Source organism: Bufo gargarizans, chromosome 2 (genome assembly GCF_014858855.1).
Source record: "Bufo gargarizans isolate SCDJY-AF-19 chromosome 2, ASM1485885v1, whole genome shotgun sequence".
NCBI lineage: Eukaryota > Metazoa > Chordata > Amphibia > Anura > Bufonidae > Bufo > Bufo gargarizans.
In genome coordinates, this window is record NC_058081.1 from 685,516,053 (window position 1) to 685,532,205 (window position 16,153).

The following is a 16,153-nucleotide window of genomic DNA, read 5'->3' on the forward strand; positions in this document are numbered from 1 at the left end:
TTAATTTTCCATAGATTATTTTCCACACATCTTTTGAATGTAGCCATTTTGTGGCTGATCTCATTTCTTGGGAATTTTTTTAAAATCAGTATGTTGATGTCACGTACCGGCAGGACAGGTAGTGGATCCTCTGGACCAGAGAGGCGATGGCGCGGGTTGTACTAAAGGACCGGTTCTAAGCAGTTACTGGTCTTCGCCAGAGCCCGCCGCAAGGCGGGATGGATTTGCTGTGGCGGTAACTACCAGGTCGTGTCCCCTAGCAACAACTCGACCTCTCTGGCAGCTGATAAGGCGTGGTACACAGGGAGAAGGCAAGAGCGTAGTCGGACGTAGCAGAGGTCAGGGCAGGCGGCAAAGGTTCTAAGGCGAGTAGACGGTAGCAACGGGTTCGGCAACAGGCAAGGCAAACAAACACTGTGGAACGCTTTCTCAGAGGCACAAGGCACAAAGATCCGGCAGGAAGCTGTGGGAGGAGAAGGTATAAATGGGCAGTGCACAGGTGCAGCCTAATTAAGTCAGCACTGCCTCTCACAAACCTTAACCCTTAATATCCCTTTTGGACCAGGCACCAATCACTGGTGCACTGGCCCTTTGAATCTAAGAGTCCCGGCGCACGCGCGCCCTAGAGAGCGAGGACGCACACGCCGAGACACTGGAGTGCTGCCTGGGGGCATACGCTGTGAGCGCTCCGCGGCCAGCAGGGGACCCGGAGCGCTCAGCGTAACAGTACCCCCCCCCCTTGGTCTCCCTCTCTTTTTGGTACCGAAGAACTTGCGGATGAGACTTGCGGTCCAGGATGTTCTCCTCCGGCTCCCATGACCTCTCCTCAGGACCGCAGCCCTCCCAGTCGACCAAAAAAAATCTTTTTCCCCGGGAGATCTTGGTCGCCAAGATCTCCTTGACAGAGAATATATCGGAGGTACCGGCGACAGGGGTGGGAGAAACAAGCTTGGGAGAAAAACGGTTAAAGACAGTAGGTTTAAGAAGGGAGACATGGAAGGAGTTATGGATTCGGAGGGAGGGAGGAAGATGGAGCTGATAAGAAACTTGATTGATACGACTCTTGATTTTATAGGGTCCCAAGAAACGAGGGCCCAACTTGTAACTTGGGACCCTAAATCGGATGTACCTAGAGGAGAGCCACACCTTGTCACCCGGGCGAAATTCCGGAGGAGATCTGCGTCTCTTGTCAGCTTGAACCTTCATACGGGCGGAAGCCTTGAGGAGAGCAGCGTGGGTTTCTCGCCAGATGGAGGAAAAATCCTGTACAAGACTGTCCACGGCAGGTACAGAAGAAGGAGTGGGAGACTGCGGCAGAGGTGGAAGAGGATGACGGCCAAAAACGACAAAGAAAGGAGACTTGTTAGAGGCAGAGGATTGTTTGTAGTTGTAGGAGAACTCCGCCCAGGGAAGTAGATCAGCCCAGTCGTCATGGCGTGAGGATACAAAGTGACGCAGATAGTCACCCAAAATTTGGTTCACCCGTTCTACTTGGCCGTTAGACTGAGGATGGTACGAAGAAGAAAAGTCCAATTTGATCCCGAGCTGAGCACATAGAGCCCTCCAGAATTTGGAGACGAATTGTACCCCACGATCCTGAGACAATATGTTTGGGAAGGCCATGGAGACGGAAGATGTGTTGGAAAAATTGTTTGGCCAACATGGGTGCAGAGGGTAGACCGGGCAGGGGTACAAAGTGAGCCATCTTGGAAAAGCGATCCACCACGACCCAAATAACGGACTTGCCATGGGAGGAGGGAAGATCTGTAATAAAGTCCATGGCGATGTGAGACCAGGGAACTTCAGGAACGGGTAGAGGCAAGAGGAGACCCGCTGGTTTCTGGCGAGGCGATTTATCCCGGGCGCAAATCATACAGGCCTGGACGAAGTCCGAGACATCTTTCTCTAGAGAAGACCACCAGTACCTTTGGGAGATTAGTTGGAGAGACTTTTGCACCCCTGGATGACCGGCAAAAGGGGAGGCGTGGCCCCACTTGAGAATTCGCAGCCGCTGACGTGGGGGTACGTAGGATTTGCCAGGAGGAAGAAGGCGCAGGTCCACGGGAGCGACTGTTATAAGGCGTTCTGGAGGGATAATATATCGAGGTGTTAACTCGTCGCCCACCACATCAGAGGAGCGAGACAGAGCATCTGCCCTAATGTTCTTACAAGCTGGACGGAAATAGGATCTCAAAATTAAAGCAGGGCGAAGAACAGAGACCAACGAGCCTGACGGGGATTTAATCTCTGAGCAGACTGGAGATAAGCCAGGTTCTTGTGGTCCGTGAAGATGTACACAGGATGTGTGGCGCCCTCGAGTAAATGTCTCCATTCCTCCAGTGCCAATTTAATAGCCAGCAGTTCCCTGTCCCCAATGGAGTAATTTCTCTCTGCGGAAGAGAATGTTTTAGAAAAGAAGCCACAAGTAGAAGTCTTGCCCCGGGAAGACTTCTGGGTGAGGACAGCTCCGGCTCCCACCGAGGAGGCATCCACTTCAAGAGAGAAAGGCTTGGTGGAATCTGGTCTAGAGAGAACGGGTGCAGAGGCAAAGGCGCATTTCAGGGACTGGAAGGCTTCCTCGGCTTGGGAAGGCCAGGATTTGGGGTTAGCTCCTTTTCTTGTGAGGGCCACGATAGGAGCTACCAGAGTGGAATAGTGAGGGATGAATTGCCTGTAGTAATTCGCAAAGCCCAGAAATCTTTGTATGGCTCGGAGACCAGAGGGGCGTGGCCAATCCAGAACCGCCGAGAGCTTGGCTGGGTCCATTTGAAGTCCTTGGGCTGAGATAATGTATCCCAGGAAAGGCAGGGAGGTCCGTTCAAAAAGACATTTTTCAAGTTTAGCGTACAGGCGATTTCTCCTAAGACGAGTAAGAACTTGTTGCACATGGACCCTGTGTTGATCCAAATTGGAGGAAAAGATCAGGATATCATCCAGGTATACGACCACGCAGGTGTAAAGTAAGTCCCTGAAAATATCATTGACGAATTCCTGGAAGACAGCAGGTGCGTTGCAGAGGCCGAAGGGCATCACCAAATACTCAAAATGGCCATCCCTTGTGTTAAAGGCGGTCTTCCATTCGTCTCCTTCCCGGATACGGATCAGATTATAGGCCCCTCGAAGGTCCAATTTTGTGAAGATCTTAGCCCCTCGGAGACGATCAAATAGCTCAGAGATTAGAGGCAGAGGGTAACGGTTCTTGATGGTAATTTTATTAAGACCTCTGTAGTCAATGCAGGGGCGGAGGGAGCCGTCTTTTTTTGTCACGAAGAAAAAACCGGCCCCAGCAGGAGAAGAAGATTTTCTTATGAATCCTCTCTGTAGGTTCTCACGTATATAGTCGGACATGGCAAGAGTCTCAGGAGGTGAGAGAGGATAAATTCTGCCCCGAGGTGGAGTAGAACCGGGTATCAGGTCGATCGGGCAATCATAGGATCGGTGAGGAGGAAGGACCTCAGCTTGTTTCTTGCAGAAGACATCCGCGAAGGAATGGTATGGCTTGGGCAGCCCAGAAGGCGGAGAAACTTGCGGGTTCTGTTTGACCAGAGCAGGCTTGAGACAGCGGTCCGAACAGGAGGAACCCCAACGCAGGATCTCACCGGTGGACCAATTCAGGACAGGACTATGACGTTGAAGCCACGGCAGACCCAGGAGGAGTTCGGAGGAACAGAAGGGAAGGACAAAGAACTCTATAGTCTCGGTATGAAATATTCCGATGTCCATCTGCAGAGGCTGGGTACGGAACTGTACGGTGGCAGAGAGTCTCTCACCGTTAACAGTAGAGATGAAAAACGGCTTGGGTAGACGGATTACTGGAATACGGTACTTATCAACCAAGGAGGCGTGAATGAAGTTGCCAGCTGAACCGGAATCCAAGAAGGCGGCTGCGGAGAAAGAGGACTTGGAAGAGATGATCAACTGCACGGGTATGATGAGACGTGGAGAGGAAGAATCCACACCTAGCAACGCCTCTCCCACGTTTACTAGGTGCGAGCGTTTCCCGAACGCGGTGGACGGAGAGGACAATCTCTAAGGAAGTGCTCGGTACTGGCACAGTACAGACACAGGTTCTCGTTTCTGCGGCGGCTTCGTTCTTGCGGAGTCAGGCGTGACCGATCCACCTGCATGGCTTCCACGGCGGAAAGCCCAGTAGCGGGTTGAGGTGGACGCAGAAAAACGGGAGCCAGACGAGGAAAGCGTCTAGGACGAGCTTTTTCCTTTTCAAGGAGGAGTTCCTCTTGTCTTTCGGCGAAACGTTTGTCTATCCTAGTGGCCAGCAAGATGAGGTCACTAAGAGTGGAAGGAAGCTCACGTGCAGCCAGAAGGTCCTTTACTTCACTATTAAGTCCCTTCTTGAAGGGGGCGCAAAGGGCTTCATTGTTCCAGTTCAGCTCAGAGGCCAGGGTGCGGAACTGAATGGCATAGTCACCCATGGAAGAACCTCCTTGGGTCAAATTTAGTAAGGCAGTCTCTGCGGAGGTAACCCGGGCAGGCTCCTCAAAAACATTCCAGAACTCTAGGCAGAAGCTCTGGACGGAAGCGGTGGCAGGATCTGCGCGGTCCCATAGTGGTGTAGCCCAGGCCAGGGCCTTCCCGGACAGCAAACTGAGAATAAAGGCTACCTTGGCTCGCTCAGAAGGAAACTGGTCGGACAGAAGCTCGAGGTGGAGAGAGCACTGCGACAAGAACCCACGGCACTGCTTAGGATCTCCGTCATATTTGTCTGGTAGGGACAAACGGATTCTGGAACCGGTGGCAACTGCAGGCGGAGGTGACGCAGCAGGAGCAGACGGAGGAGCTGGCTGTTGCTGAGAAGGCAGGAGCTGCTGCAACATGGCGGTCAGCTGGGCCAGCTGTTGACCCTGCTGGGCCACAATAGTGGTGAGGTCCGCTAGGCTTGGCAGGGGAACATCAGCGGGATCCATGGCCGGATCTTACTGTCACGTACCGGCAGGACAGGTAGTGGATCCTCTGGACCAGAGAGGCGATGGCGCGGGTTGTACTAAAGGACCGGTTCTAAGCAGTTACTGGTCTTCACCAGAGCCCGCCGCAAGGCGGGATGGATTTGCTGCGGCGGTAACTACCAGGTCATGTCCCCTAGCAACAACTCGACCTCTCTGGCAGCTGATAAGGCGTGGTACACAGGGAGAAGGCAAGAGCGTAGTCGGACGTAGCAGAGGTCAGGGCAGGCAGCAAAGGTTCTAAGGCGAGTAGACGGTAGCAACGGGTTCGGCAACAGGCAAGGCAAACAAACACTGTGGAACGCTTTCTCAGAGGCACAAGGCACAAAGATCCGGCAGGAAGCTGTGGGAGGAGAAGGTATAAATGGGCAGTGCACAGGTGCAGCCTAATTAAGTCAGCACTGCCTCTCACAAACCTTAACCCTTAATATCCCTTTTGGACCAGGCACCAATCACTGGTGCACTGGCCCTTTGAATCTAAGAGTCCCGGCGCACGCGCGCCCTAGAGAGCGAGGACGCACACGCCGAGACACTGGAGTGCTGCCTGGGGGCATACGCTGTGAGCGCTCCGCGGCCAGCAGGGGACCCGGAGCGCTCAGCGTAACAGTTGAAACGTTACATCTCTGAACTCTAATGTGTTCATAGATATCAGATTTTTCAGAAAATATTTCTTTAGACATATTTTTCTGATAAATTTTTGGACTCCTATATATGTTCCAAATTTGTCAAATTTGTCAATTTTGACCGTTGGGGCAAATTTCAAACCTTTATTAAGTAATGTAATTTGAGCTTCAGTCAACGTTATGGAACTCAAATTAACAATTGAACTAGAGTCATGATCTAGTGATATCTTCTTTCTCTGTCCTCTCCTTGTCTTTTTAAATTGTGATTTACCGTATTTTTCGCCGTATAAGACGCACTTTTTCTTCCCCCAAAATGGGGGGAAAATGCCCCTGCGTCTTATACGGCGAATGCAGTCAGTTTTACATCGCTGGCAGCGATGTAAAGCGAGCGGGGACTCGGGGAGGGACTGGGAGGAGGAGCTGGGGCCGGCAATAGCGGCGGGGCGGTGCAGTCACTGTACTAAAGGCCCGCCCCGCCGCTCCGGTGTACTAATAAAATATGTCATATTCAATTAATGGTTATTAAATATGCCCCTTTATGCCTAATAGTACCTTAAATCCTAAGCGCATCCGTACAATGCAGGCCGGGCGGGCGGCAGCGTAACTCCCTGATGTCACGTGCCTGCGCCGCCTACTTTATGAATGAAGCAGGCGGCGCAGGCAAGTGACGTCAGTGAGTGACGCGCCGCGCCGGCTGCCCGGCCTGCCGGCATTGTACTGAAGCGCTTAGGATTTAAGGTACTATTAGGAATAAAGAGGCATATTTAATAACTATTAATTGAATAAGACATATTATCTTAGTATACTGGAGCGGCGGGGGATCTGTGGATGGCACAGTTATGGGCTGGGAGGGTCTGTGGATGACACATGTATAACAGTGCCATCCACAGATCCCCCCCTGTAACAGTGCCAGCCACAGATCCCCCTGTAACAGTGCAAGCCACAGATCCCCCATAACAGTGTCTGTCATCCACAGTTCCCCCATAACAGTGTCCGTCATCCACAGTTCCCCCCATAACAGTGTCCGTCATCCACAGATCCCCCCATAACAGTGTCCGTCATCCACAGATCCCCCCATAAGTGTCCGTCATCCACAGATCCCCCCATAACAGTGTCCGTCATCCACAGATCCCCCCATAACAGTGTCCGTCATCCACAGATCCCCAGTAATAGTGCCATCCACAGACCACCTAGTTCCAAACCCACAGCACACCTTTTGGTTAAAAATTTTTTTTTCTTATTTTCCTCCCCAAAAACCTAGGTGCGTCTTATACGCCGGTGCGTCTTATACGGCGAAAAATACGGTAAGTGGTTTTGGTGATATCTCCATGAATCTGACCGAGTGCGATTGGGTATTAAGTGTGGAGGTGGTTGATAGGGTGTCGAATATGGTGATATCTCTCTCTCTCTTGGTCTCGGTAGGTGTTCTTCTGTCTCAAATTTTACGGGTGTGTTGATGACGGCTGTACATGGCGGTTTGATTGTGGTGAATGTATTGATCTGTTTCTCATACGTGTCTTGTGGTGTGGCGGAGACCGGTCTAAAAAATGTTGATCAGATAAAGTCTCATATTTGTTGTTATTTACTGGTACATTGTATTTATTTTGGGCATATGGTTTGTCCCTTCCCTGTATAGTTGTGATCTTCTATTATCAGATTAATTAATGCAACTGAGTGTGTGAACAATACTGTTTCCCACTCTTTATTAAAAGCCTCACAACAGAGTTCCTGTGTAGGATGATAAAAAAATAAAATAAAATAAACACAAAAAAGCCGAACATTTCTTTTCGATAAAGATGAAATTGTTGTCGGCACTATTGAGAAAGAAAAATCTATGTCAGAACGATTTAGAAAATTGGAAGGATTATTACAGAGACAATATTGGGAAATACGCTCTTTAACCGCCTCCGGACCGCCTAACGCAGATGTGCGGTCCGGAGGCGGCAGCGCTGCGCAGACTGACGCATATACGCGTCATCTCGCAAGACGCATGCGCAGTTCGGGCCGGCATTTCGTCAAGGGGGGTCGCGTCATCAGCTTGCCAGCCAATGATTGCGGCTGGCAAGCTGATGATTTAAAAAAAAAACAATCAGAGTGCCAGATAACAGATCATATTAGTAAATATGATCTGTTATATGGCTGCCTGCTCCTCTGCTGGTTCTTTTCGTCGGTTGGATCCAGCAGAGGAGCAGGCTACACAGTGAGTACACCAACACTACATACTAGCCCCAGATCACCCCCCTGAACCCCAATTAACCCTTTGATCACCCCTTTGATCGCCCCTGTCAATCACTAGTGAAAGGAAAAAAGTGATCAGTGCAAACTGTCACTTTTTTTTTCACTGGTATTGACCGTTAGGTTTTAGGTATAGTTTAGGCCCCTTGGTTAGGTAGTTTAGGGATCAGTTAGCGCCCAGCCCACCGCACCGCAGTCCGTTATTCGCTGATTAGCGTATCGCTAATCAGCATTTGTACTTTTATAGTATCTGGAAGTGATCAAAACTGATCACGGTCAGATCTATAATTGTATTAGTGTCACTTTAGTTCTCCCTCCACCCAAAACGCAGTGTTTGCCCGATCAGGCCTGATCGGTCGCCCACACGTGCGTTCGCCCACACCCGCCCCACCGCAGTGACAAAAAAAATTTTTTTTTTTGATCACTGCACATTCACTTTACACGCGCTGCGGCGATAAAAAAATCAGTTTTGATATTTTTTATCAACCGCAGCGGCCTCCGGTACTTCGCTAGCCTCCCCTTTGTAAGACAGGCTTGCTTTTTTTTCTTGGGTAGTCTCAGGGAATACCCCTAAATTTAGTTGCCCAAATGTCAAACAGGGGGTATTCTTCTGAAGAGGCCTACAGGCTTCTGACCCAGTCGGATGAGGAATGGGAACCCTCATCTGATGAATCTAGCGGGTCAGAATACGAACCTGTAGAAAGCAGTGGCTCTCTGACCCAAAGTTCGGACGAGGAGGCTGAGGTCCCTGATAGCACCAGGCGTACCCGGCCCCGTGTCGCTAGACCACAGGTTGCGCAGGATCCGCTTCAAGAGCAGCAGAGTGGGGCTGGCTGCTGTCGGATTACGTGGTGAGGCATACACCAGCAGCGCAGCCCTCCCTGGACCTAGTACCAGCACTGCCGTACAACCTGGTGAAGTGGCGAGCACCAGAAGGGCAGTTGAAGCTGGTACGGTGGCACGAGCAGTAGTGACCCCGTCGCAGCCACCGCAAAGACGTGCCCGTAGAGCCCCTAGAATCCCTGAGGTGCTGGCAAACCCTGATTGGCAGTCCCCAACTTCAGCCGCACCTGTAGTTTTCCCTTTCACTGCCCAGTCTGGAGTTCGGGTTGAGACAGCTCAGATCGGTTCGGCCCTGGGATTTTTTGAGCTGTTCTTGACTGCGGAGCTCTTAGACATAGTTGTGGCCGAAACAAACAGGTATGCCACACAATTTATAACCGCCAACCCGGGAAGCTATTATGCCCAGCCTTTCCGGTGGAAACCAGTCCAAGTTTCCGAAATTAAAACTTTTCTGGGCCTCCTCCTCAACATGGGTCTAACTAAAAAGCATGAATTGCGGTCATATTGGTCCACGAACCCAATTCATCACATGCCCATGTTCTCTGCTGCTATGTCCAGGGCACGTTTTGAGGCCATCCTGCGTTTCCTGCACTTTAGCGACAACACCGCCTCCCGTCCCAGAGGCCACCCTGCTTTTGACCGGCTCCACAAAATTCGGCCCCTCATAGACCATTTCAACCTGAAATTTGCAGATTTGTATACCCCAGAGCAAAACATCTGCGTAGACGAGTCCCTGATACATTTTACCGGGCGCCTTGGCTTCAAACAATACATCCCAAGCAAGCGCGCCCGGTATGGGGTCAAATTGTATAAGCTCTGTGAAAGGGCCACAGGCTATACCCACAAATTTCGGATCTATGAGGGAAAAGATCAGACCCTGGAGCCGGTCGGTTGCCCTGACTACCTGGGGAGCAGTGGGAAGACAGTCTGGGACTTGGTGTCACCCTTATTCGGCAAGGGGTACCATCTTTATGTGGACAATTTTTACACAAGTGTGGCCCTCTTTAGGCATTTGTTTCTAGAACGGATTGGCGCCTGTGGCACCGCGCGAACTAGTCGCGCGGGCTTCCCCCAACGGCTCGTTACCACCCGTCTTGCAAGGGGGCAGAGGGCCTGCACTGTGTAACGAAGAACTGCTCGCGGTGAAATGGAGAGACAAGCGTGACGTTTACATGCTCTCCTCCATTCACGCAGACACGACAATACAAATTGAGCGAGCAACCCGTGTCATTGAAAAGCCCCTCTCAGTCCACGACTATAACCTTCACATGGGAGGGGTGGACTTCAATGACCAGATGTTGTCTCCGTATTTAGTTTCCCGCAGAACCAGACGCTGGTATAAGAAGGTGTCTGTATATTTAATTCAATTGGCTCTGTATAATAGTTTTGTTCTCTACAGTAAGGCTGGGAGAACTGGATCCTTCCTCAAATTTCAGGAAGAGATCATCGAGAACCTCCTGTACCCAGGAGGTTCCGTGGCCCCATCCACCAGTGTAGTTAGCCGTCTACACGAGCGACATTTCCCCAATGTCGTTCTGGTACCTCAACCCAACCGTCACCCCGAAAAAGATGTCGTGTCTGTAGCAGGAGTGGAATAAGGCGTGACACCCGCTATTTCTGTCCTGACTGTCCTGACCACCCTGCCCTATGCTTTGGAGAGTGTTTCCGGAAGTACCACTCACAGGTACACTATTAGCATAGGGATCATCTCACCAGGACAGGCACACAGGGCTATTAGGGCCCATTCACTCACACAGCTGCTGCAAACCTCTCCTTTCACCTGGGACAAAGTGCATAACGCACTTCGCCACATCTTTGGGCGATTTGCGCTTTGCACATTGACCCATGGGGAAGGAGAGGTTTGTTCTATAAAGGTAAAAAAAAACAAAAAAAAAAAACACCAGTAAGCAAAAAGGTTAATGTTTAGTTCAAAAAGTTAAAGTTTATATATTCTGTTCCAAAGTTAATAAAATTTATTGCGTTGCGGCCTGTTTTTTTTTTTTTACCTTCCAGGTGGACCAACCGATCGACTAGCTGCAGCACTGATGTGCATTCTGACAGAAGCATTGCACTGCTGTCAGATTACACGCAAGTCGGTGTATGCGGCGCTGCAAGACGAGATTTCTCCTCTGCAGTAACAGATACGTTTGCCAAGGCATACGAGCTGAGGAGGAGGCGGCGTTCCTATGCTTTGGCAAACACTTTGTATATAAAAAAATAAATAAATCCCGGCAATGATTTATTCATCCACATCGATTGATGTGAATGGAGAAATCTGGTTTGCCAGGGCATACGAACTAAGTGGGTATGGATGTTGGGCAGAGCTCCTATGTCCTGGCAGACGCCTTTCCCCTCCTTTTTTTTTTTTGGGCAGAGATTTTTTCATCCACATTGATCGATGCGAATGAAGAAATCTGTGCCGTTCATTTTTTTCTTTCAGCCCAGAGGCTGAACGGAAAAAAAAATCTCATTACCTGTATGCTCAATATAAGGAGAATAGCAGAAACTCCTAATGCTGGCCATACATGTAATGATTGCGGAGACCCTCAAATGCCAGGGCAGTACAAACACCCCACAACTGACCCCATTTTGGAAAGAAGACACCCCAAGGTATTTGCTGAGGGGCATATTGAGTCCATGAAAGATTTAAATTTTTGTCCTAAGTTAGCGGAAAGTGAGACTTTGTGAGAAAAAAAAATAAAAAAATCAATTTCCGCTAACTTATGCCCAAAAAAAAAATTTCTATGAACTTGCCAGGCCCCTCATTGGGGCCAGTGTCTTCTTTCCAAAGTGGGGTCACATGTGGGGTATTTATACTGCCCTGGCTTTTTAGGGGCCCTAAAGCGTGAGAAGAAGTCTGGGATCCAAATGTCTAAAAATGCCCTCCTAAAAGGAATTTGGGCACCTTTGCGCATCTAGGCTGCAAAAAAGTGTCATACATGTCGTATCGCCGTACTCAGGAGAAGTTGGGGAATGTGTTTTGGGGTGTCATTTTACATATACCCATGCTGGGTGAGATAAATATCTTGGTCAAATGCCAACTTTGTATAAAAAAATTGGAAAAGTTGTCTTTTGCCAAGATATTTCTCTCACCCAGCATGGGTATATGTAAAATGACACCCCAAAACACATTCCCCAACTTCTCCTGAGTACGGCGATACCAGATGTGTCACACTTTTTTGCAGCCTAGGTGGGCAAAGGGACCCACATTCCAAAGTGCACCTTTCGGATTTCACCGGTCATTTTTTACAGATTTTGATTGCAAACTACTTCTCACACATATGGGCCCCTAAATTGCCAGGGCAGTATAACTACGCCACAAGTGACCCCATTTTGGAAAGAAGACACCCCAAGGTATTCCGTGAGGGGCATGGCGAGTTCCTAGAATTTTTTATTTTTTGTCGCAAGTTAGTGGAATATGAGACTTTGTAAGGAAAAAAGAAAAACAAAAGAAAAATCATCATTTTCCGCTAACTTGTGACAAAAAATAAAAAATTTTAGGAACTCGCCGTGCCCCTCACGGAATACCTTGGGGTGTCTTCTTTCCAAAATGGGGTCACTTGTGGGGTAGTTATACTGCCCTGGCAATTTAGGGGCCCAAATGTGTGAGAAGTACCTTGCAATCAAAATGTGTAAAAAATGGCCTGCGAAATCCGAAAGGTGCATCTTTGGAATATGTGCCCCTTTGCCCACCTTGGCTGCAAAAAAGTGTCACACATCTGGTATCGCCGTACTCAGGAGAAGTTGGGGAATGTGTTTTGGGGTGTCATTTTACATATACCCATGCTGGGTGAGAAAAATATCTTGGTCAAATGCCAACTTTGTATAAAAAAATGGGAAAAGTTGTCTTTTGCCAAGATATTTCTCTCACCCAGCATGGGTATATGTAAAATGACACCCCAAAACACATTCCCCAACTTCTCCTGAGTACGGCGATACCAGATGTGTGACACTTTTTTGCAGCCTAGGTGGGCAAAGGGACCCACATTCCAAAGTGCACCTTTCGGATTTCACCGGTCATTTTTTACAGATTTTGATTGCAAACTACTTCTCACACATATGGGCCCCTAAATTGCCAGGGCAGTATAACTACGCCACAAGTGACCCCATTTTGGAAAGAAGACACCCCAAGGTATTCTGTGAGGGGCATGGCGAGTTCCTAGAATTTTTTATTTTTTGTCGCAAGTTAGTGGAATATGAGACTTTGTAAGAAAAAAAAAAAAAAAAATCATAATTTTCCGCTAACTTGTGACAAAAAATAAAAAGTTTGATGAACTTACTATGCCCATCAGCGAATAGCTTAGGGTGTCTACTTTCCTAAATGGGGTCATTTGTGGGGTTTTTCTACTGTTTGGGCATTGTAGAACCTCAGGAAACATGACAGGTGCTCAGAAAGTCAGAGCTGCTTCAAAAAGCGGAAATTCACATTTTTGTACCATAGTTTGTAAACGCTATAACTTTTACCCAAACCATTTTTTTTTTGCCCAAACATTTTTTTTTTATCAAAGACATGTAGAACTATAAATTTAGCGAAAAATTTATATATGGATGTCGGTTTTTTTTGCAAAATTTTACAGCTGAAAGTGAAAAATGTCATTTTTTTGCAAAAAAATCGTTACATTTTGATTAATAACAAAAAAAGTAAAAATGTCAGCAGCAATGAAATACCACCAAATGAAAGCTCTATTAGTGAGAAGAAAAGGAGGTAAAATTCATTTGGGTGGTAAGTTGCATGACCGAGCGATAAACGGTGAAAGGAGTGTAGTGCAGAAGTGTAAAAAGTGGCCTGGTCATTAAAGGGGTTTCAGCTAGCGGGGCTGAAGTGGTTAAAACAGTACATCGAACAAGAAAAAATTCCAAAGGGCATAATGTTGTCAAAAAATCCTGCACAGGACCTCTGTTGTGAGGATTTTAATAAAGAGTGGGAAACATTATTATTCACACAATCAGTTGCATTAATTAATCTGATAATTAATAGAAGATCACAAATATTAAAGGATTTAATTATTGAAATAAACCAAATGAAACATCTAATAGAAAAGCTACCTAAAAAAAGTGAGTTTGAATCTTGGCAGGAGAGATTATGTAGAGGTTTGGATAAGACAGAATTAGATATAATCAATAAAAAAAAACAAAAAAAATCTCAATTTTAAAACTGATTCAGTACAGAAACAAACTGAAAAAAAACGATTCGGACATCCTAATATGACAGAGCATCTAAATGAAAAGCGAAGTGAAACAACTATACAGGGAAGGGACAAACCATATGCCCAAAATAAATATAATGTACCAGTAAATAACAAATATGAGACTTTATCTGATCAATACCACAAGACACGTATAAGAAACAGATCAATACATTCACCACAATCGGACCGCCATGTACGGCCGTCATTAACACACCCGTACAATTTGAGACAAAAGAACACCTACCAAGACCAAGAGAGAGAGATATCACCACATTCGACACCCTATCAATAGAGATGTCGCAAACATAAAATTTTCCGTTCGCGAAAGGCGAACGTGAATTTCTGTAAATGTTGGCGAACGGGCGAACCGGGCGAACCGCCATTGACTTCAATAGGCAGGCGAATTTTAAAACCCACAGGGACTCTTTCTAGCCACAGTAGTGATGGAAAAGTTGTTTCAAGGGGACCAACACCTGGACTGTGGCATGCCGGAGGGGGATCCATGGCAAAACTCCCATGGAAGTTACATAGTTGACGCAGAGTTGGATTTTAATCCATAAAGGGCATAAATCACCTAACAATCCAAAATGTATTTGAACAACGTGGTTTAAAACATCCAGTGTGTGTATACGATCAGGTATGATGTTGTATCGATCAGGTAGTGTAAGGGTTACGCCCGCTTCACAGACATTGACAGACCAAACTCCCCTTTTAATGCACCGCAAACAACCGCAAACAGTCCATTTGCCCAACCGCAAACTTCCCATTTGCACAAGGTTGGATACCAAGCTAGCCATGTCCCGTTGATGTCATTGAAGGTTTCTTCCTCCGCCACGTACAACACCAAGGGTCCCCGAAAGGTGAATTGAATTGATTTTTCAAACGGGGAGATGGTTAAAAAAACGCTGGCTCCCTCCCCTTTGTTTGAATCCACGCCACGGTCACTGCGTCTGCGCCGTGCAATTTACTGTCACACCCGATATGAGTGGTATTTTCTGTAGTTCTATTCTCATCAGTTTAATCCCTGTTACGTCTCATATCAGGGATTGCCTTTTGTGAAAAAAAATTTAGGCCGGGTACCTTCGACTGCTTTCACAGTGACAGACCAAACTCTGATACACCAAACTGAATTGATATTAGGAACCGGGAGATGGAAAAAGCAGCTTGGTCGGTCCTCTTACTCCCAAGTTGGGGCACTGCGCGTGCACGGAGCAATGTGCTGTGACACCCTATATGAGTGGTGTCTTAACTAGTACTATTCCTATCAGTTTAATCCCTGTTACGTCCCCTATCCGGGGATGTATTTCGAATTGATTAATCATTGTCGAATAAACGACATCCTGAAATAATTTTGTTCTGAGCTCTGTACTTGCTTTGTATTGGAATTGATGGGGATTTTTTTAATTGTCTGCATTATTTCTAATAACCTATTAAGACACTTTATTATGATTTTTTTATTTTATGTATTAAAAACCAATACAACTTGTATGTGCCTTTTTTTTTTTTTTTGCAGCCACAGTGCAGCACTAAAGGCCTGAAAAATTAGGTATTGTTGCAGCCGCTGTTGTAGCAGCTGCCGGAAAAATTGATGTTTTCCAGGCAGAAAGGTGACTAAAACATTGCGGCTTGAACCCTAGTTGGTGGCGGAGAATTCACGAAAGTCATCCGGTATGCAGACATTAAATACAGCAGCGTGGGGACCATTTTGAGGCCAAGGCATGTCATCAGGCCTTTTGTTAGTCAAACGTATCCCCCACTGTCAGTCCCTTCGGGATCCATGCCTCATTCATCTTAATGAAGGTGAGGTAATCAACACTTTTTTGACCGAGGCAACTTCTTTTGTCAGTGACAATGCCTCCTGCTGCACTGAAGGTCCTTTCTGACAGGACACTTGAAGCGGGGCAGGCCAGAAGTTCTATCGCAAACTGGGATAGTTCAGGCCACAGGTCAAGCCTGCACACCCAGTAGTCAAGGGGTTCATCGCTCCTCAGAGTGTCGATATCTGCAGTTAAGGCGAGGTAGTCTGCTACCTGTCAGTCGAGTCGTTCTCTAAGGCTGGATCCCGAAAGGCTGTGGCGATGTGTAGGACTGAAAAAGCTCTGCATGTCCTCCATCAACAACACATCTGTAAAGCGTCCTGCCCTTGCCGCCGTGGTCGTGGTAGGAGGAGGATTACTTTCACCTCTTCTCCTGTTAGATTCCCGTTGTGCTGTGACATCCCCCTTATAAGCTGTGTAAAGCATATTTTTTAGTTTGGTTTTGAACTGCTGCATCCTTTCTGACTTCCGGTAATTTGGTAACA